General features: G+C 40.6%; 1 long non-coding RNA gene across 2 annotated transcripts in view; it reads right to left on the reverse strand.

Annotated features, from left to right (window-relative positions):
• The window catches only part of LOC139159583 (uncharacterized), a 61628-nt gene that overhangs the window by 21951 nt on the left and 16221 nt on the right, over positions 1-23456 (reverse strand). For both annotated transcript variants that reach the window (XR_011557812.1, XR_011557813.1), the window contains exon 4: positions 14799-14876. This is a non-coding gene — a long non-coding RNA (uncharacterized lncRNA). The remainder of the gene's footprint in view (positions 1-14798; positions 14877-23456) is intronic.

Raw genomic sequence — 23456 nt, forward strand, 5'->3', positions numbered from 1 at the left:
AGAAAACCTCGCGTGCAACATGAGCAACGTCCAGATCGGCCGGGCTCCAGAATTCTTCGACCCCGAAAAAACGTCCTGGGACGAATACCTGGCTACCTTCGAGATCTTCCTCGAAGCGGCAGGAATACAGGACGCCGACGCCGATCGCAGACGGGCTATTTTTTTGAATTACTGCGGCCCAGAAATCCGTGGCCTTGCCCAGACTCTCACCGACCCGCAGCCAGCGAGAACCGTCGCTTGGGACGTCCTACAAGCCAAGCTAGCGAGCCACTTCAAGCCGACCAAACCAGCCATGGTTTTTCGGCATCAGTTCTCCATGATGGCTCAGAAGGAAACAGAATCAATCAACCAGTTTACAACGCGACTTCGGACGGTACTTGCACAATGCAAGTTTAAAGACCCGGAAGCTCGCCTCACCGATGCCTTGGTTTTCGGCATGAGAAGCGCCATGGTGAGGAATAAACTCCTCACCGAAGACGAACCGACTCTACAAACCGTGATTAAACTAGCGCAAACCGCAGAAGCCGCCGACGCAGCAGCTAAGGAATTAAAAGAACACGGGAGGCGAGAAATCATCGCCAAGATTGACTCCGCGTCTCCCCGCGCCGAGGGATCAGACGACCTCAGCCAACCAGCTCACAATGAGGACAACTGTTTCCTGGTACAAGACCAGCCAAGACACCACAGAGCTACTCACCCCACAGCCCCCTGCGCCGGCTGCCGAGGGAACCACCAGCGCCATCGATGCCCCTTCCGGGACGCCACATGCCGCCGCTGCAACCGTCGAGGCCACATCACCATCGCATGCAGAGCATCGGCACCAGAGGAAACATTCGCCACACCGCGCCACCAACGGCCACAACACCAAACGCCCCAGCCGCGAGAAAACCGACCGTTCCGCTATCCGGGTCAAAGGAACTACTCAGCCGCTAACCGCGACTACTCAAAAGGTAACACTCAATTTTCCGTGAATAACACGGCAACCAAAAAAGGGGGCAAAATTGTTATCTCGCTGTTACTTAACAACCAACCATGCTCGATGGAGCTTGATACAGGGTCTAGGTATACCATTATGCCATGGGAGAAGTTTAAACTGTACATGCCTAACCTGTCTAAATCTGATCTAAGGCAAACCTCTGTAGTAATCAGAGATTTTCAAGGGGGGGTAATCTCGGTCCTGGGAACAGCAAATGTACCTATTGTATTTAAGAATGTCAAATGTACCCTACCCATGCTCATTGTCACAGGGGCTAAGCACTCTCTCCTGGGTTTGGCTTGGATGGAACCTTTGGGGATTGAAATTTCTGGTGTTTGTACTGTAAACTGTGATAATATGCCTAACTTCGTGCAAGAGTTCCCTGAGGTGTTCAGCCCCACCTTGGGATCGTATAAGGGCCCCCCTATATCATTTTCTATTGACCCCAAGGTCCCACCAGTCCGGCTCAAACCTCGCAGGGTACCCCTCCCGCTTCTCCCCAAGCTAGACCTGCAGCTAGATAAACTTATAAGCCAAGGTATTCTGGTCCCTGTGGAACAAGGGCCATGGGAAACGCCCATAGTTACGCCTCTAAAGCCAGATGGCTCGTTAAGAGTTTGCGCTGACTATAAATCCACCCTTAATAAGGCCCTACAGCATCACCCATACCCCATCCCGGTGGTACAACAACTCCTACACTCCCTGGGGGAAGGGAAAAGGTTTGCAAAAATCGACCTCGCGCAGGCTTACCAGCAGCTTCCGGTCGATGAACAAACAGCAAACGCACAAACGATTGTAACACACAGGGGAGCGTTCAAATGCACAAGGTTACAGTTTGGGGTAAGCATAGCCCCAGGGATATTCCAGAGTATTATGGAACGCCTATTGTCAGGGGTAAATGGGGCCATCCCATATTTTGATGACATCTTAATAGCAGGGGAAAACCAAGAACAAGTAAACAAAAGAATAAGGGAAGTACTTAAGAGGTTACAGGATAAAGGCTTAAGGATCAAGCCTGACAAATGTGTCTGGGGAACCAACAGTATAGAATTCCTGGGATATAAAGTGGACAAAGAAGGCATACACCCCACAACAGAGAAACTGAGGGCCATTAGGGAAGCCCCAGAGCCACAAGACAAGAATGAGCTGCAGGCATTTTTAGGCCTCCTTAATTTTTATTCCGTTTTTTTGAAGCAGAAGGCAACAGTAGCAGAGCCTCTACATCGTTTACTCCAGAAGGAAACCCGTTGGACCTGGGGGAAAACTGAACGTGAAGCCTTTTTCCAAATAAAGCAATTACTAACTTCTAAAAGTGTGGTAGTTCAATACAGTGCTTCACTACCCATTAGGCTCACGTGCGACGCTTCACCGTACGGCATAGGAGGAGTCCTAGCTCACGTTCTGCCTAATAAGACAGAGGCCCCAATCGCATTTTTCTCCAGAACCATGACCAGCACAGAGAGGAATTATAGCCAGTTAGATAAAGAGGCTCTAGCTTTAGTGGCAGGGGTGAAGAAATTTCACAATTACATTTTTGGAAGAAGTTTTGAATTGGTTACAGACCACAAGCCCTTACTAGGCCTGCTAGCCCCCAACAAGCCCACTCCGCCATTTATGTCTCCAAGACTGATCAGGTGGGCCCTTTTCCTCTCAGGGTACCAGTATGATCTCACCCACAAGGGGGGGAAGGAAATCAATCATGCAGATGGCCTCAGCAGGTGCCCCATAACAGACTTAGTGGAGGACCCTGCTCCTTCCACTGATGTACTAATGATAGAGCTCGAGGATAACCCACTAACCACGGCCAAAGAGGTAGCTGCACACACGCAGCAAGATCAAATCCTTAAACAAGTGGTAAACTGTGTACTTAAGGGATGGCAAAATGACTCTGTGAAACCTGAATTGTGTGACTTCAAAACCAAAAGACTTGAGTTATCTTTTGTAAAGGGTTGCCTGCTGTGGGGAGATAGAGTGATCATCCCCAAAAGCCTAAGGGAAAAGGTACTAAAAATGTTACATGTGGGCCATCCTGGGATTGTCAGGATGAAGAGCCTAGCAAGAGGGCATTTATGGTGGCCAGGTTTGGATGCTGATATTGAAAACTGGGTATCAAAGTGTGACCCATGCCAAGAATCACGGCCCAATCCCCCCAAAACAACTCCAGCAGAGTGGGAGCAGCCTGCTGGGCCTTGGTCAAGAATCCACATTGATTTTGCTGGTCCAGTGGGATCCCAGTATTTCCTAATAGTGGTTGATGCGTTCTCCAAATGGGTGGAAATAATAGCAATGAACAACATAACCACAAGTGCCACCATCAAGGTATTGAGTAGACTGTTTGCCACCCATGGTTGCCCGGATATCTTAGTGTCTGACAATGGGCCACAGCTAACAGCCAGACAATTCGAATTGTTCCTAGACGGCCTAGGGGTCAGGCATGCCCTCATCTCGCCTTACTCGCCATGGGCTAATGGCTTGGCAGAACGTTACGTTCGTGTGGCAAAGGAGGCATTGCGCAGGTCAGGCCCTGGGGATGTACAACAAAACTTGGACCAATTCTTGCTCACCCAACACATCACCCCTAACTCTCACACACATGTAAGCCCTGCAGAGTTATTAATGGGAAGAAAATTAAGGTCACCACTAGATAGGTTGAATCCAAGATTCTGTGTTAATAATCAAATGTTTGTAAAACCTGAAAGAGAAATGTACTTGGGACAAAATGTATATGTAAAAAATTTTGATGGAGGTGTAAACTGGATGAAGGGAATTGTTGTTAAACAAAATGCACCAAAGACTTATATGGTAAAACTAGAGGATGGTCGACTGTGGAAACGGCACATCGACCACATTCGGAAACGAACAGAAAATCCTTTGCCACAAACCGCTGACATGGACTCTCGCCCTTTAACAGACTTTAACACATTGCCCGAATTAAGAGACACGCAAAGGAACTTATCGGGCCAGGGGGAGCCATCCAGCGACGCCGAGCCATCCTCCTCCTCCGAGGTCCTCGTTGGGCCCGCCAGGCCAAGTCCACCGCACCGGGAGAACAACAGCGAGCCATCCTCCACCGTCGGTGTCGAAGGAGAAATTGAATTGCGCAGGTCAGAGCGAGCTTCACGGAGACCCCACCGATTGGACGACTTTGTCACATGGCTGTCGTGATGGATGTGTCCAACTATGAGGGGAGGGGTGTTGTATCTTGAATGGCTACCTTGTATTTCCTGTAGATAGTTTGTTCCGTCTTCCAGCGCTGTCTGAGCTAAAGCAGGAAGTCGCTCCTGATTGGCTCAGACGCGGCTGGCTCTTGCTTTGGCGGGAGCCGCAAATGTATAAAAGAAGCGGTTTCTCCAAGCAGAGCCAGTCAGTACTAGCTGAATTGTCACTTGCCTTGCTGAGCTGTTACTTGTTCTCTGAGCTGAATAAAAGTACCGATTTTGTTTGAACCCTGTCTCTGGGTCTACTTCAGGACCATCATCTTTTGGCTGTGGCGAGGGGGGCATTGCAGCCCTATCTGGACAGGGAGTTTCTACTCACAGTCACTCATGCTCTTATCACCTCAAAGTTCAACTACTACAATGTTCTCTACGTGGGGCTACCTCTGAAGAGTGTTCAGAAACTTCAGATCATGCAGAACGTGGCCGCGCAAGCAGTCGTGGGCTTGCCCAGATATGCACATATCTCTCCAACACTCCATGGATTGCACTGGCTGCCAATTGGTTTGGTTATGACCTACAAAGCCCTACATGGCATCGGACCAGAATACTTACGGAACCGCCTTCTCCTGCATGAGTCCCAGCGACCGGGCAGGTCCCACAGAGTTGGCCTTCTCCAGATCCCATCAACTAGACAATGTCGCTTGGCGGGGCCTAGGGGAAGAGCCTTCTCTGTGGCAGCCCAAGCCTTCTGGAATCAGCTTCTCCCAGAGATTTGTACTGCTCCCACTCTTCTTGCCTTCGGTAAGAGTCTCAAGACTCATTTATGTCGCCAACCTTGGGTCTATTAGACTTCTGCCCCCTGGCCAATGAAAGTTATGCGAGTTAGTGGACTGAATGTGTATGAGTGTTTTTATGGTCTTTGGGTTTTTAGGTTATTAGTTATTAATTGGATTCAGAATGTTAAGTATTGTTATTTCATATGTTGTAAGCCACCCCAAGTCCTCGAAGAGGGGTGGCATAAAAGTCCAATAAATAAATAAGTAAATAATAAATTTATACAAAAACTATAACATCCATACTGCCACAAACGGGTGGGGACACAAGCCTGAAAACGTCACTGAAAATCAAACGGTCAAGATCTTGTGGGATTTTTGCATACAAAGAGACAATGTACTGGTGCATAATACACCAGACATCACACAGGTAGACAAAAACAAGGTGACTACCATATACATCACAGGGGATACCGCAATACTATGGGATAGCAGGGCTGATGAAAAAGAACATGAAAATATTGCAAAATACCAGGGCTTAAAAACTGAAATTCAATGATTATGGCACATTTATGTCACCAAGTCATAGTTCTAGATAGATAGGAAGTTTTACACTTAAAGCAGTACTAAATTGAAAAAAACCCCATCAGTCAAATGCAGAAAGCCGCATGCTCCTAGGCCCTTGGTTGGCGCTTGATTAGTAATCAATGCCAAATCCGGTGAAACAACTGGCTGCTGTGATACAATTGTAACAGCAACAACAACCTCATACAAACCTGATCTGTTCCCTTTCCAGTAGCACCTATGAACAGATTGCTGTCTGTGCTGGAGCAGTCTCCATGTCATATGAAGGGCTCTCGTTTAGCAGCCCAGCAGTTGCTTTAGTCCCAGTGGCAGCAACCTGTGACTCTGGAGCCGCGTGTGGCTCTTTCATCATTCTGCTGCGACTCCCTGTCGACAGTCGACTCCACAATTGATAGGCTTTTGATTAGGATAGGTAGAGGAAAAGTGATGCCGCGTTAGGGGAGACTCTATGGTGGAGGAACCGGACTTCTTGACACCCACCCAGAATTGAATGGAGGGCTTCCGGTTAGGATCTTTGTGGCTCTTTGACTGCTCAAGATTGCTGACCTCTGTTTAAGTTGATAGCTATGATCACTTGGGATCATTTGCAGGATTCTGCAGCTGCGTAAAAATGCAAGGCCCATATATCCACTGCCATTGTACCTTGCTGCCAAACTTTTTTCATTGTTTCTATATTTTCTAACTGGTTCTAAAACTCAAGTATTCAAATTGCTGCAGATGCAATCCTGGAGTTAATGTAAAAGCTGAGGTTTTAGTTAGCCACCTGTCGTGCCAATTTTGTTTTCTGCAACATTGGGGATTTTGTAATTGCCTTCTGTTCCAAGCTTTGGTGGCAATAATTGTTATAAATAATAATATCCAACAATAATTCATTTAAGAAAGAAAAGTTCCCTATATTTACCCATGGGGGGGAAGAGAGATCAACTTGTTGGAAACAGAAGAGACAGGTGAAACTCCACGAGAACTTGCCAACTAACTCTTGAAATACTTTTCTAAAATGAAATATGGAGTGACAGGAGGAAACCCAAGACAGATTTTCTTGGATTCTGGTTACTCAGAACTATTTCTCTGCTTTGGGATGATAAATGACAACAAATGAGGAATTTAGGATGAGGAAATCTCCCACTCTCAGGTGAAAGTGGTATGCAGAGTTCAAACTCACGTATTTTAACAGACCAAAAGGAATAGCAGACGGAGTAGAAGTATTAGCACAAACTAACTCTAATGATCTAGAGAGAGGCTGGTTATATTCACCTTATCTGGAGAATTTCCCCTGAATAAAGTTAAATACCTACATTACTATTTAAGCCAACTAATTCAGCCCAGACAATAATACCCTATAAATATTCATGATTTTGTTTTAACATTAAGATAACGTCTGTTTGAAAACATCTGCAATCTGTTTTCAATGCTTCGGTAACATTTAAATTAACTGTAACTAATACAATAAAGCACTATTAGGGATAATGATAATGCAAGATGCCCGTTAGAAAACATGAATAACATGGACTGCAGGGGCACAGAGCGGACGAAACAGATGTGGGCAAATGCCCATTTGACCATTTTCTGGATCCTTCTCTCAGTTTGTTAAGTTAGGACTAGCTTACGCTGCTTCTAAGTTGCCGAATTTAGAAAGTCAAGAGTGTTTATTAGTTCCAGTATGTAGACCGATTGGAATAGATCTGTCTTCTGATGTCTTTAATAACCCTTTAGAATCTCAGTTTACTTCAAGGAAACAGTTCCAAATAAGGACGCTTAGGTCAGGCATCCAGAACCTGAATGCTGCCAAGCTGCATGCAATCCACCATCTATATATGGAAACTCACAGTGGCTCATTAATCAGCCCCCAATTTGCCTCCCACCATGGGAATGGGAAACAAAAAGCAGAAGGATTGGCAGTTCAAAACACATGGCTGGTTGAGATGTGCTCAGTTTGATGCAAGGACTTAGTTTAAATGGTTTCCTTGCTTGAATTTAGCTCCAGATCAACTTTAATCATATAATGGCTTCCAGAAGACGGGAATGGGGGATGGACCGAAAGGAATGCTTTTTAATCATATCATTTAATCACTCATATAATTTAAGTTACACCCATATCATAACAATTTCTCACTTAACAGTATTGTTACTGCTCCCTCTAGGGGTTGGTCATAATAGCATTGATGTCTCATAAGTGATCTCTTTTAATCATCGTTTTTTCTGCCTAGATCTGAATAGCTCCTTAATTCTTTGCAAAGGGAGGCATGCTTGCTGAGGAATAAGAAAGGAAATTGTATTCCAACAGATATGAACAATTTCGAGTCTTTGGAGAGGGACGGCATACAAATCTAATAAATTGAATTGAATTGAATTGAATTCTTAGGGATTGTGAATACACGTCGCTCTGTAGTCTTTGATTCCATACATCTTGCTTGTAAGAACAACCATTTTAAAATCCATTTCTACATGCATTCCTTTCATGCATATGTTGCCTTTTATACGCTCCTAAATTCTTAAGGTCAAAAGAGGAAATTGGAAATTAGGAATAGAGATCTCCACAACCGTGGACACTAGTTTAATTTTATAACTCCAGAATGAATGGAAGTCCGGGGTTTTCATTCTATCAGCATAGACTTTTCCAGATGTTCTAAATTTCAGTGTCAAAGGGCATGTTGAGAAGTGTATCCATCGTATCTGGGAGAAACAGAGTTTGGCAAAACTAGACCTCCTGAAGCGATGTCATTCTATGTGTGATTAGCGACATAACCCCACCCACCCACCCACACACACGTATTAGATTCTACTCTCATATCCAACTGCACAAAAGTTTATTTTCCAATATTGTATTGAATGCTATATGAAAAGTCCCCCCCCCTCATAATACAGATATCAAAGGGGGGTTATTTATTTATTTATTTATTTATTATATTTATATGCTGCTCATTCCAAACGGACTCTGAACAGACTCTAGCAATGATCCCTGTAAGAGATGTTTACATTTGTGAGATCTGTATCAAAGGAATACCATTACATCATGTTGAATCCGCCTGACTCCAAGAATGGCATGGCCTGGCCTCAGAGGTGGGTTTCGGCGGGTTCTGACCAGTTCTGGAGAACTGATAATGGAGATTTTGAGTAGTTCGGAGAACTGGTAAATACCACCTCTGACTGCCCCTATCTCCATTTATTCTCTGCCTCCTGAGTACCAGATGATGGGGAGGAAATGGGATTTTGCAGTAACCTTCCTCTGCCACAACCACCAAGGCACATCCACAGAACCATTAGTAAAAAAAATTGAATCCTACCACGGCGTGGCGTGGCGTGGCATGGCAAAGCAGAGCAGAGCAGAGCAGAGCAAAGCAAAGCAAAGCAAAGCAAAGCAAAGCAAAGCAAAGCAAAAAGCAAGGCATAGAACAGAACAGAATAGAATAGAATAGAATAGAATAGTTTATTGGCCAAGTGTGACTGGACACCCAAAGAATTTGTACATAAACTCTCAGGATAAATATAAGCAACAAAGTGATAAATCATAAATCATACCAACAAAGTGACATTCATAAGAAGATACCAATAGGAGTAGATAATAGGAAATAATTGCTGCATTCTGAAAAGAAAAGAATTGGCAGATTGTAAGATAGAAAGATATTACTATAGGGTTCACATTATTGATAACAACCCTCTATGCATTGGGGGGTGGGAGTATATTACTTATGTATAGCAACTATTCTTTTTTAATGCTACTGAAACTAAGCAAAGCTAAGTCACAGGCAGTAAATTTCTGTGTGTGTGTGTGTGCGTGCGTGTGTGTGTGAGCACATGCATTGTGCGTGTAGTTTCAGTTTGATTATCAGTCATGAAAAGACATTACTTAAAGCAGCAGTGACATTGTCTAATCATTCTTGTGAAATATAGACTTCTCCCTCTTCTTCAGACAGAGCCGGCATTAATACACATTTATGCAAAGCAGAGCCGGATCTGTCACCAGCTAATCTTTGCAAGTATGATAGATGATGTTTATTTTCAGTGATGGAACGAAACACCCCGACTGACAATAATTGTAATAAAAAGGACAGATCAACTTCTATAAAATGATTGAATTACCAGTCTATTGCATTAATGCCTGCTCTCAGCTGTGTCATAAACCTGCTTGAGGTTCGCTCCAAATTAGAGCGTGCCGGGAAGCAACCACCTTCAGGGAGACATCCTACCCTTGACTCTGGCTAATAAAAGGGCAGCCACGTTGGGATGCAGTTTCTGGCCTTTGCTATTTTTATTCATTTGGAGCATAAAGCAATGTTTCCGAGCCTCTTACCAAATGCAGGGGAACCAGAGAGGGAAGGAAGGAAGGAGAGGGAAACTGAACCACAACTTTCCTGCCTAGCTCAACAAGCCTGGAGAAAATGGTTTGGTGTATAGAAATATTAAAAGGACTAAGCAGACATTCTACTTAGGAGCCTCTGTTAGAATAAATCTTTAATACATTCAGCATTGTTTGTTTCTTTTTTAAAAATATATATAAACTTTATTAAACAATTAAAACCAGATTACCTCAGGGACCGCCTTCTGCTGCACGAATCCCAGTGACCAGTTAGGTCCCACCGAGTGGGTCTTCTCTGGGTCCCATCAACTAAACAATGTCGCTTGGCGGGACCCAGGGGAAAAGCCTTCTCTGTAGCGGCCCCGGCCCTCTGGAACCAACTCCCCCCAGAGATTAGAATTGCCCCCACCCTCCTTGCCTTTCGTAAGCTGCTTAAAACCCACCTCTGTCACCAGGCATGGGGGAATTGAGATACTCTTTCCCCCTAGGCCTTTACAATTTTATGCATGGTATGTCTGTATATATGATTGTTTTTTATAATAATGGGTTTTTAACTGTTTTTAGTATTGGATTATTGTTATATACTGTTTTATTACTGTTGTTAGCTGTCCCGAGTCTGCGGAGAGGGACGGCATACAAATCCAATTAATAATATTAATAATATTAATAATATTAATAATATTAATAATATTAATAATATTAATAATATTAATAATATTAATAATATTAATAATATTAATAATATTAATAATATTAATAATATTAATAATATTAATAATATTAATAATATTAATAATATTAATATTAATAATAATAATAATAATAATAATAATAATAATAATAATAATAAAATAAACAAAGTTAATCAAAGTGTTTAACATTAGTTGAGGTTTTTAGGCTTACATTTCAGCAGTTTACCATTCTTTCCTCTTTATATATTTTATATCGATTACTTAAAATATTGATATATACTTAATATACTATGTTGGTTACCTAATTGTCTTATCACTTAAGCCTAGACTAAATTTATACACGGAAAAAAGGAAAAGGAAAGAAAGGAGGGGGGGAAAGAGAAAGAAAAAAAGGAGAGGGAGAATAAAGAAAGAAAGAGGGAAGAAAAAGAATAGAGTGCTGTTGGTCAACTATTTCAGTTGACTCACACATTTGAGCGAACTGTTCCTGTTGTGGTTAGCTCTGGCCCAGCTCCTGCCCCAAGGACTGTGGATGTGGGGGAGACATTCACATGCTGCAAGCCTGTTTTGCCCCCGGTGGAATCTGATGATGAAGGCTCCTCTGACCAAGAAGACATGAGTGACAGGGAGGAGGAGAGTGTGGCAGACAGCTCAGAAGGAGATCAATTATCTAGCTCCTCCTTGGATTCGGAACAAGAGTTAATGATACAGCCACGCATGCGGAGAGCGATGCATAGGCAACAACAACTGAGAGATTATTATCAAAGAAAATGAGGCCACCTGTGGTTGGGTGGGGCTGTGGTAATTAGTGAGACTTCCATAAATAGCAGCCTGTGGGTTTGGCCATTGTGGAGGATTATCTGATCATTGTGTTTCGTGCCTGCTTTGCTGACTTTGACTTTTTGTGTGCTGATTTTTCCCTGCTTTGAAACTAAACCAGAGCAAAGTATATTTCACTTTGTGAAAGAAGAAGGTCTGTGAATGGCCTCACAGCTGCAAGCTAAGTATCACAGAACTGATAAGGGACTTGTACAAATACCAGTTTGGTTGGAGACGAGTGCTCTTTGCTATACCAAAAGAGGGCTTGGTTTAAGTGAATTTTCATTATAAAGAACATTGTTTTGAATTTTCAAACGTGTGCGTGTCTGAAATTTGTACCTGTGAATTTTTGGGAGGATTCTACCAGAGAGCCCGCCAGAACAGTTCCTAAGCACATTTATGTCAAACTTCTGCTTGATTCTGTTAAATCATCAGATGCTAGCAACAGTGAGTGGGTATTTTTAGGAACCTCTACTCAGCATATCTTGTGTCCAGACGTGGGATTCAGCTGCATTGGACCAGTTTGGGCGAACCGGTAGTTGCGACTTGCAGGTGGGCCCACCCGCCCAGGAGCAATCCTGTCCTATATCACTGTGTTTTTGATGTCGCATTGTTAGGTTTCTATGAAATTTATGTTTTTAAGTAATCTTCTTCAATTTACATAGCAGAATTGTGCAACACAATGTATATTGGGCACATAAATACACTGATTCCAACAAAAGCTTATGTGTTTTATTTCATCTTGATGTAACTTGTTTTATGTTTTCACAAATAACAACTTGACAGCAGAACTATACAGTGTTCCCTCAATTTTCGCGGGGGATGCGTTCCGAGACCACCCACGAAAGTTGAATTTCCGTGAAGTAGAGATGCGGAAGTAAATACACCATTTTGGGCTATGGACAGTATCACAAGCCTTCCCTTAACACTTTAAACCCCTAAATTACCATTTCCCATTCACTTAACAACCATTTACTCACCATTATTACTGGTACTCACCATTGAATAAGACACTTAGTGATCCTGATATTTATAAACATAATTATTTATTAACAATAATTATTATTTTTATTTATTTGCAAAAATTATTAGTTTGGCGATGACGTATGACATCATCGGATGGGAAAAACCGTGGTATAGGAAAAAAACCGCGAAGTGTTTTTTAATTAATATTTTTTGAAAAACCGTGGTATAGGCTATTCACGAAGTTCGAACCCACGAAAATCGAGGGAACACTGTACTTCTTTTCTCAAGTAATAACATATATGCACAGTCCTCGTGCTTCATTTAGATCCTGTTCTAATCCTAAATATTCTCTCTGTGAATATTATATATATATTCCCTCGTGAACTTTAACATTAAGAGAATACATCTGCTCTCTGTGATGCAGATTCACCAACAACCAACATACAAATGAAAAGAATTCTCCCTTCCAACTGCCAAAACTAACTATATACCAGTATGCAAATTAGCCCTCATGTACCATTCTATTCCCCTTTTCCCATGCTGTATGCTAACACGCATCCATGTGTGGATGGTGTGCACGAGCGAATTGCCATGTTGTTTGTCCTCACACACATGTGCAGATGGTGCATGTGAGCAAATTGCCATGTTTTGTTATGCATGCGCAGATGGTGCACATGAGAACCAAGTGAGCATGCGCATGCATGTGTGCTCTCACACTTCCAATGCTCGGAGAACCAGTTGTTAGAGTACGTAAACCCCAACTCTGCTTGTGTCCATTATAGTTTTGCTTCCAAGGTATAAAGCTATATCTTGGTATAGAGCAGTAGTTCTCAACCTGTGGGTCACAATCCGTTTGGGAGTTGAACAATCCTTTCACAGGGGTCACCTAAGACCATTGGAAAAACATATTTCTGATGGTCTTAGGAACTGAGACACTGCTCCTCTGTCCGTCTCCAGGCAGGTCCAGCCACACACAAATAGACTACTGCAAAAAAATCTGTAACATGGGAACAACACACTATTGATTGATGATTGATTGATTGATTGATTGATTGATTGATTGATTGATTGGATTTGTATGCCGCCCCTCTCCGCAGACTCGGGGCGGCTAGAACTAGACACAGTTTTTTCCCAAACAGTTTTTCCCCGAATGCCATCACTCTGCTAAACAAATAATTCCCTCAACACTGTCAAACTATTTACTAAGTCTGCACTACTTTTAATCTTCTCATCGTTTCCATCACCCATCTCCTCCCACAAATGACTGCATGACTGTAACTTTGTTGTTTGTATCCTTACTATTTATATTGACTGTTTCCTAATATGATTTGACTGCTTACTTGTACCTGAATTATTATTAAGTGTTGCATCTTATGATTCTTGACAAATGCATCTTTTCTTTTATGTACACTGAGAGCATATGCACCAAGACAAATTCCTTGTGTGTCCAATCATACTTGGCCAATAAAAAATCTATTCTGTTTTCATAGTCAGTTCTTGCTGACTTTCCAAAATTTCCAAAATAGATTTCAAAGGAATCTTATTGTAAGTAGTTTTTCAAAACTTTGGCTGTGCACCCAGGACTCGGGCTCAGAATGTATTAAGGAACACATTTATTGGCTTTACTTGAATTAGTTAATAAGCTTGGCTATTGTGTGTTTATGATTTATTTATGATTCTTTTGATATTTTTATTGTTCTTATTTGTTTTAACTGATTTATAATTTTAGAATTGTAAGCCACCTGGAATCACTTGCTTACGATGTGTGGCTATAGAAATTTAGCAAACAAATAAACATACATATCTAATTAATAATAATAATAATAATAATAATAATAATAATAATAATAAATATTAGATCCTTTGATCTAATAATAATAATAATAAATATTAGATCCTTTGATCCTTTGGTACTGCGCTGAGCGCAGTACCAAAGGATCTCAGCGGACATTTGAAAGCCATCGGAATTGACAAAATCTCCATCTGTCAATTGCAAAAGGCCACTTTGCTGGGATCGGCAAACATAATTCGCCGCTACATCACGCAGCCCTAGGTGCTTGGGAAGCGCCCGACTGGTGATGAAATACGAAATCCAGCATAGTGATCTCGTTTGCTGTGTTGTACTGACATAATAATAATAATAATAATAATAATAATAATAATAATAATAATAATAATACATACATACATACATACATACATACATACATACATACATACAGGTTTTCATCTCTTCTTCCCATTCTTGTTTCTTTTCCATTGCTGAGGTTTCTACTTCACACAATATTATTTATATTTTATAATGTAAACAGTCCATTTATTAGGTTGAATATTGCTTGTTGAAGATCAATTATCTTTTTTTTTCAAACTTAACCTCCATAGTCAGAAATTCAGTTCAGTGGAACTAATTCCTAGATATCTACGCACAAAACTAAACCTGTCTGTTGAAAACTGGTTTTAAAACTGTAATAGTTACTTTGAGGAGATGACTGTCAGGGTTATTATGATGGATTCCTGAAATTCACCACTTACCATAAGAGGCATCTTGCTATACTGTATATGAGTCAAATAAATATGCATTCCTGTTTTTCAGCTCTGCTCACACCACCTCTGTTAAAGAAGCACAAAAGAAAATGCAGTGATTATTCAAAAGTACATGATATTTATTACCTGGGAATTATGGGATATTGCATTAATTGAAATGATTAAAATCAGAACATTTAGAAAATTCTCTGGGGAGGGAAAGAAAAGTTTTCTGGAAAGCTTCTAAGTCAACATCAATTTCTTCAGACATATCCTGAAATGCTTTTCCTCACGTAATTTTTCCAAACTTTCCTAACTACTGTAGATGTCTTAGGGTTGTAGCAAAGGCACAGAACAAGGGAAGAAAAAAAAGAGGGGAGGGGACCCAGAGAGCTTCAACGGGTCTGCATACAGTAACCTAGATTTCTCCAGGGTGATTTGCTTCCTATCCTATCCCAGACACAACTTTGCTTTTGAAATAGAAAAACCTTCAAGTGTCTTGAAGTGGGATGAGAGACTCGGGCATCTGTGAGACATTTTTATGCTTTCCTGCAGCACTATGGCACTTTTCGTTTGTTACTTGTTGCCGGATTCATTAAAGTTGTATTAGATTTGAAAACATAGTGGAACCTGGTATTTTTAGAACTATGTTATTATACTTTCTTTGGGATTTTCATGAGAAGACCTATGGTAGAGTTCTGTCTATCAAAATCCCTCTGGAGGCATTCAGAAGTGGCAAGTGTAGTAGACGATCCATCAGATCGTTCTCTACATTCTGATCCATAGTGCTATTGCTATCAATAAAATGTGTGTGTGTGTGTTTCTTCTAAAGTATGTTATCAGCAAGCAGCTATGAGCCACAATCATGGGGAACTTGTAGAGTTGCCACCCCAACACATTTTGATAAGCATCACTTTGAAGAATGATAATTTTTTTCTGTTATAAAAATTAAATATATAAGCCATGGCTGAGTGGGGAGATAAAAATATTTTTAAAATATTTAGGTCTAGGAAAACATGTAATGGAAAACAGAATAAAAATGTTTCAGAAAACTCTAGTAGAATATCTTGAGCTTCATTTGATTGCTGAGTCAATTTAGTTCTTCATCCTTTGTTTTGAAAGCAACTTAGTCATCTTTTTGCATTAATGATGTTTTTTATAAATTCTTCCACTTCATCAATCAGAGTAGGTTATGAAAAGTGCCTCCCTGTTTAGTATAGTTGTGGCCCTATTTGGACCGGGAGTCACTGCTCACAGTCATTCATGCCCTCATCACCTCAAGGCTCGACTATTGTAACGATCTCTACATGGGGCTACCTTTGAAAAGTGTTCGGAAACTCCAGATGGTGCAGAATGCAGCTGCGAGAACTATCATGGGCTTTCCTAAATATGCCCATGTCACACCAACACTCTGCAGTCTGCATTGGTTGCCGATTGGTTTCTGGTCACAATTCAAAGTGTTGGTTATGACCTATAAAGCCCTTCATGGCATCGGACGAGAATACCTCCGGGACTGCCTTCTGCCGCACGAATCCCAGCGACCAGTTAGGTCCCACAGAGTTGGCCTTCTCCGGGTCCCGTCGACTAAACAATGTCGTTTGGCGGGACCCAGGGGAAGAGCCTTCTCTGTGGCAGCCCCAGCCCTCTGAAACCAACTCCCCCCCTGATATCAGAGTTGCCCCCACTCTCCTTGCCTTTCGTAAGCTCCTTAAAACCCACCTCTGTCATCAGGCATGGGGGAATTGAGATATTCCCTTCCCCCTAGGCTTATAAAAATATATATACATGGTATGTCTGTATGTATGATTGGTTTCTCAAATTGGGGTTTCTTTTTAAATTAACTTAAATATTAGATTTGTTTATATTGTTTTATTACTATTGTTAGCTGCCCCGAGTCTACGGAGAGGGGCGGCATACAAATTTGATAGATAGATAGATAGATAGATAGATAGATAGATAGATAGATAGATAGATAGATAGATAGATAGATAGATAGTCAGTAGCTTGGGTTTACACTCTATGCCTGTGCTAGTTTATCCCCAATGGTATCTTTTCACATCATCTTAGAATAGTTTATTAGACCCATTCAAGATCAACTGTTAGTGAAGCAAGGAAATTCACGTGACACATATGTGTCATGTGATGAAGATTCTGGTTGCAATATAGACATTAAAGTTCATACTAAGTGGCATATTTTATTTTATTAAGTGTATGGCAGAACTATTAAAAATCACATCACAATTGCATTCCCAATGAGCAAATATAAAACCATTTACTCTATTTACAAATTCAAAGGTAGAGTCTATTATTTATATAGTCAATACATGATGGAGTTGCAGAGAAGATAACACATAAGGGCAGTTTTCACTAAGCTTACTTATGCAGTTTCATGGTTAACTACTTTTAGTTAGGAGGAGTTCTGCTCTTTTCCATTCTAGGCCCTGGACTGTGCAGTCTAATTAATTAGGCTGATTAGTGAATAGTTCTATCTGTGGAGCTTGGAATCTGATTAGGTTGTCTTTTGTTTTCTTTTAATTCCTTGATAAAAAAAAACATGGAGATAACATCACTGAACTCTTGTCCTTTTTGAAACACCATTTGCCTGTAGCAGTATTTAATCTATGTCTTCTCCCTGATGTATTTTTTTTGCCATGTATATGTAGATTAAATAGAGAAAATGTGATCAGATCAGATAATACTGACTAAAATCTACCTGAAAAGATGCCATTTCAAAAGAATTGTATAATTCCAGTGTATAATTCAGTAATATAACATTATTGAATATCACTACTCCCTCAGTTTCTTGGGTAGATGTGGTTACACCAACACTCAGCAGTCTGCATTGGTTGCCGATCAGTTTCCGGTCACAATTCAAAGTGTTGGTTATGACCTATAAAGCCCTTCATGGCATGGGACCTGAATATCTCCGGGACCGCCTTCTGCCGCACAAATCCCAGCGACCAGTTAGGTCCCCACAGAGTTGGCCTTCTCCAGGTCCCGTCGACAAAACAATGTGAATTGGCGGGACCAAGGGGAAAAGCCTTCTCTGTGGTGGCCCCGGCCCTCTGGAACCAGCTCCCCCCAGAGATCAGAATTTCCCCCACCCTCCTCGCCTTTCGTAAGCTCCTTAAAACCCACCTCTGTCATCAGGCATGGGGGAACTGAGATATCTTTTCCCCCTAGGCCAATACAATTTATACATGGTATGTTTGTGTGTGTGCTTGTTTGGTTTCTAATAAGGGTTTTTTAGTTATTTTAAATATTAGATTTGTTATATGCTATTTTTTATTATTATTATTATTATTATTATTATTATTATTATTAATTAGATTTGTATGCCGCCCCTTTCCGTAGACTCGGATTGTTGTTAGCCGCCCCGAGTCTACAGCATACAAATAAAATCAAATAAATAAATAAATAAATAAACAAACAAACAAACAAACAAATAAATAAATTTTCAATAACTTTCCTAGATTGTATGATTAGCTACTATAAAAGAGGATCATTCCTCAATTACTCCAGTTCCAGATCTGAATTAAGATCATGGAATCATGAAGATTTTCTAGAAGAATCAACAGATTTGTTGAGAGAAAAGGTTGAAGTTAAGAAGCATGTCATGACCTGTGAAATTTGAGAAATTTTGGAATTATTTTTATAGGTTAATAGCAAATAGCACTTACACGTATACACCGCTTCACAGTGTTTTACAGCACCCACTAAGCTGTTTACAGAGTCAGCATAATGCCCCCAACAATCTGGGTCCTCAGTTTACCAAGGAAGGATGGAAAACTGAATCAGCCTTGAGCCTGGTGAGATTTGAACTACCAAACTGCTGGCAGCAGTCAGTCAGCAGAAGTAGCTTGCAGTATTGCATTCGAACCACTGCGCCACTGCGACTCTTAATAGAATAACAGAAATCTTTGTTGTTACCACTGCCACATATGTTATATTAAAATAATACAGACAGACTAGACTTGAACCCAGACTAAATTAGCTGAATTTCATTGAAGCCATTAAAACTTCAGCCATGGCAAACTCAATAATCAGAGAAACTAATAAAAACAATACTGCAGTTGATTTATTACCCCCTGCTGAAGCAAGGCCATGTCGGTGATGCTTTCCAAAAGCAAATTGCAAAGTTTTCCAAGAGTCATGAAGTATAGATGGATTTGTTTTAAACTGATACTTTTAATTAACCAATTCACAGTTGAGAAATGGGTTTTTAAAACAATGTTTAATAAGCTCAGAGAAATCATAAGTGGGGTTGCATGGTGGAGAAGTAAACCGAACATTGGGGACTCATTTCAGATACAAAAAAATGTGTAAGGTAATACTACACACACACGCACACACTCACACAAATCCTTTGGTGCTTAAAGAGGTTTGGGAAGGGGCACAGAGTGAGTAGGACATTGCTTCAAAATCATGAATGAGCCACAGCCCTGTACTATTGTTCTGTCACAGATTCAGAAATTTAATCTGTCCAAACTGAAAAAAAATATGTCTTGCAGCTGTGTGGGCATACAAACAGTACTCAGATTAGTTCTATGGACTGGAATCCTTCCAAGACTACAGACCACAGGACATTGGTACCTCTGCAAACATCTGGACCAGGTGCTAGGGAACACCAGATTTTTCTCTTCCAGATGGTGAAATATAAATCTCACACTAAATATTATTGAGGCAAAAACATTGCAGTAGCAGTATGTCTATGGAGATTTAGTGTATTGGTTATTTCCCTGTAACACAAATGACCAAAGACAAAGACAAATAGAAAGGAAACAAGTGAGCAAACATTTATTTTCTCAAACCCTAGTCCATTTGAATCTTTACTTGGGCTCTGCAAAGAGGTTGCAGTGGCAATCTTTCCATAAACAGTTTTGTGGGAGAAAACTGCCTTATTTCAATTAGAGGTAAAATCTGATTTGTTATTGTGCTCTGTTGTTTTTCTTGAACTTCTGATCTTGAGATATGAGAAGAGAAAACCTTCCTGTAAGATGTTTCTCAATTAGTCAGTTTTCTAAGGCTCCAAATCTAGGACTGTAGGATTTTCAAAAGTTTCAATATTTAGCATATTACCCTCATATGGAGTCAAAAATGTTTCAGTTTCGCTAAGAAGCGATAATTTAGCAATTTTGAAGATGCATCACTCTAGCTAGTTAACATCACTTTGAACCATCAGAAAGAAACAGATAACAGTAAAGAACCTATGCACATATATTCAGCAGAGAAAGGAGAAACAAAACCACCAATTAATAAACAATTAATATAACCATTGCACAAGCTATGCCATATATCCAGATCCTCTGAGCCTGATGAGAATACCATGTCTTACAAGAACCCATCCAGGTAAGTGCTAGCCCACCAAAGACATTGTGGAAGATAACTGAAATGAGTCTTATAACTTGGAAATTAATGGAATTGGAATTTCCATTACAGTGGTACCTCTACTTAAGAACTTAATTCATTCCCTGATCAGGTTCTTAAGTAGAAAAGTTTGTGTAAGTAGAAGCAATTTTTCCTGTAAGAATCAATGTAAAATAATGCGTGCAAACCCATTAGGAAAGAATCCAGGAAGTGATCACTTTGGCGTCCTTAGAAACCTGCCGGTATACGTGACGTCAAAGCTCCGCCCCTGGAATCTCTTTGTGGGATTCCCCAGCTCCTTTTTTGCCTCCCTCCCAGCCTCCCCACTGGCTGACACCTCCCCGGTGTCCGCCTTCCTCCGCCACCACCGGTGCCCGGCTCCTCCTCTTCTTAGCAGATGACAGCCAGGTAGTGGCTTTCACGGTGTTCGGCATGCTGAACATCACAAAATTTGGTACGGACCCGAATTGGGTGGGTTCGGTTCGCCCAACACTAATCCCTGTTAGTTAGAGAGATTAATTTTTTGTACATAAAAAGTCCCCTGTGAAAACAAAATAATTCCCAGATGCTGTGAAAGTGACAGCCTGTGAGATCCTTTTTTAACTTTATATATTTTGTCCCCAATATTTAACAAGAAGGGAAAATTTTAAATGTGATTATAATTGGTGAATAGGAGAGGAAGAAGACAAGCATGGCCCATAAAATCATCTTCAGCTTCAATGACAACAAATGAGCACACAGCAGATACAAACTTAATGTAAACTGCTCTAAACTCAACTGCAGGAAATTAGTAGCCTAGTAATTAATGCATGGAACTCACTACCAGATTCTGTAACCCCCAAAACTTTACCCTTAGACCATCCACTGTTGGCCTCTCCCCATTCCTAAGAGGTCAGTAAGGGACGTGCATAAGTGCACCAGACGTGCATAAGTGCTTCCTTCCGCTGTCCTAATGTTTCTCTCTTACTAATATCATGTATATAAATATTGTTATATCTTTGTATACTACCAATACGTATTTGACAAATAAATAAATAATAAAATTAATATTTTATACATAAAGGAAGAATTCAGAAAATTCAGAAACAGAAGGAAAAATTTTGCTAGGAAAAGCAACTAAGAACTGTGAACAGTGTAAACATTTTATGTAAGTTTTAAAAATACTACTGCACTTCTGAAAGCTTTAGGCCAGTGGATAAAAGACAATCAGGAATGAGGACAAACATTTCTCTTTGAAATTTCAATGTCTTCACAGCCAATAGTTCAGAGCAGCTCATTCACATCATTCCGTGCTCAGCCTATCTCAGCGTCTTTAGCTAGAGATACACCATTATTTTTAACAACAAAAATAATGCAGTATAAAACTATATGTATCCATGAAGCTTATTCAAAATATCCCTGTTTCCATAAATTGTTGCTATTTGCTGTTGTAGTTCAGAATTTGAGAATTCTCTGTTCAACTTCTAAGGATGACTAGTTCAAGAAACTAAATTGCCCCTCTGATTTCCTCATCTGGTTGAAATCAGTCTAACTATGGGATCTGGCATTGGCCTTAATGTCCTCTAATTTAATTTAGGTGACCCTTTGGAGAAGAAAAATCCCATTCCACAGTTCAAATCTACGCCTTTATTCTTAGCGGACTGAGCAAGATCAAGTGACAGCCTGAAGCTACAAGTTGGGGAAGGCTTGAGAGCTCTCAGGTGAGCCCTCCTCAATGGCATGCTGAAGAGGGCTCCTACCAGCTTGTAAGAGCCCAACTGTTAAATATTGTATAATTTTTTTGAGCCGGTTGACAGCAGGCTTGAGCTGTGATGCCTAACACACTGATTAGCTGTACAGTAACTAGTGGTATGGGGCAACAGTGGCACTAGAAATCACAAAGCCTGTTAGTAGACATCTACTGGTTCATCACTGCTTATCCCTCAAAGTCAAAATAGATAAAGGTAGTCATTTATTACTTGCTTGCTTGCTTGCTTGCTTGCTTGCTTGCTTGCTTGCTTGCTTGCTTGCTTGCTTGCTTGCTTGCTTGCTTGCTTGCTTGCTTGCTTGCTTGCTTGCTTGCTTGCTTGCTTGCTTGCTTGCTTGCTTGCTTGCTTGCTTGCTTGCTTGCTTGCTTAAATTTATAGGCCACTCTTCTCCTAATGGACTCAGGGCAGCGTACAGAATAAAACCCTGTGATCCTTAAACATGATCTAAGTATTGCCCACAAGATCATATGCTGCAACGTCCTGCCAGTCAACGACTACTTCATCTTCAACCACAACAACACAAGAGCACACAACAGATTCAAACTTAATATTAACTGTTCCAAACCTGACTGTAAAAAATACGACTTTAGTAATTGAGTTGTCGAAGTGTGGAATTCATTACTGGACTCCATAGCGTCATCCCCTAAACCCCAACATTTTACCCTTAGGCTATCCACGGTTGACCTCACCAGATTCCTAAGAGGTCAGTAAGGGGCGTGCATAAGTGCACTAGTCCCCTGTCCTATTGTCTCTCCTATATCTCCTATATCTTTTCTTCTATTCCTATATCCTTTCTCTGTTCTTTCATTGATATATTTTATTCCTATTTCTTATTCCTATACAGTATCCTATATCTTTATTCCTATATTTTATTCCTATATCTCTTCTATTCTTTCTATGATATATTTTGCTACGAGTATATCCTCTATAACCTTCATTGTGTATTGGACAAAATAAATAAATAAATAAATAAATAAATAAATAAAATCCTGCTGTATAGAGCACTGGTGAGACCACATTTGGAATACTGTGCTCAGTTCTGGAGACCTCACCTATAAAAGGATATTGATAAAATTGAACGGGTCCAAAGAGGGGCTACAAAAATGGTGGAAGGTCTTAAGCATAAAACTTATCAGGAAAGACTTAATGAACTCAATCTGTATAGTCTGGAGGACAGAAGGGAAAGCGGGGACATGATCGAAACATTTAAATATGTTAAAGGGTTAAATAAGGTTCAGGAGGGAAGTGTTTTTAATAGGAAAGTGAACACAAGAACAAGAGGGCATAATCTGAGGTTAGTTGGGGCAAAGATCAGAAGCAATGTGAAAAAATATTATTTTACTGAAACAGTACTGGATGCTTGGAACAAACTTCCAGGAGACGTGGTTGATAAATCTACAGTAACTGAATTTAAACATGCCTGGGATAAAAATATATCCATCCTAAGATAAAATACAGGAAATAGTATAAGGGCAGATTAGATGGACCAGGAGGTCTTTTTCTGCCATCAATCTTCTATGTTTCTAAAACAAAGATACAACATTTAAAACTC

This window comes from Erythrolamprus reginae, chromosome 1, assembly GCF_031021105.1.
Source record: "Erythrolamprus reginae isolate rEryReg1 chromosome 1, rEryReg1.hap1, whole genome shotgun sequence".
In the NCBI taxonomy this organism is placed as follows: domain Eukaryota; kingdom Metazoa; phylum Chordata; class Lepidosauria; order Squamata; family Dipsadidae; genus Erythrolamprus; species Erythrolamprus reginae.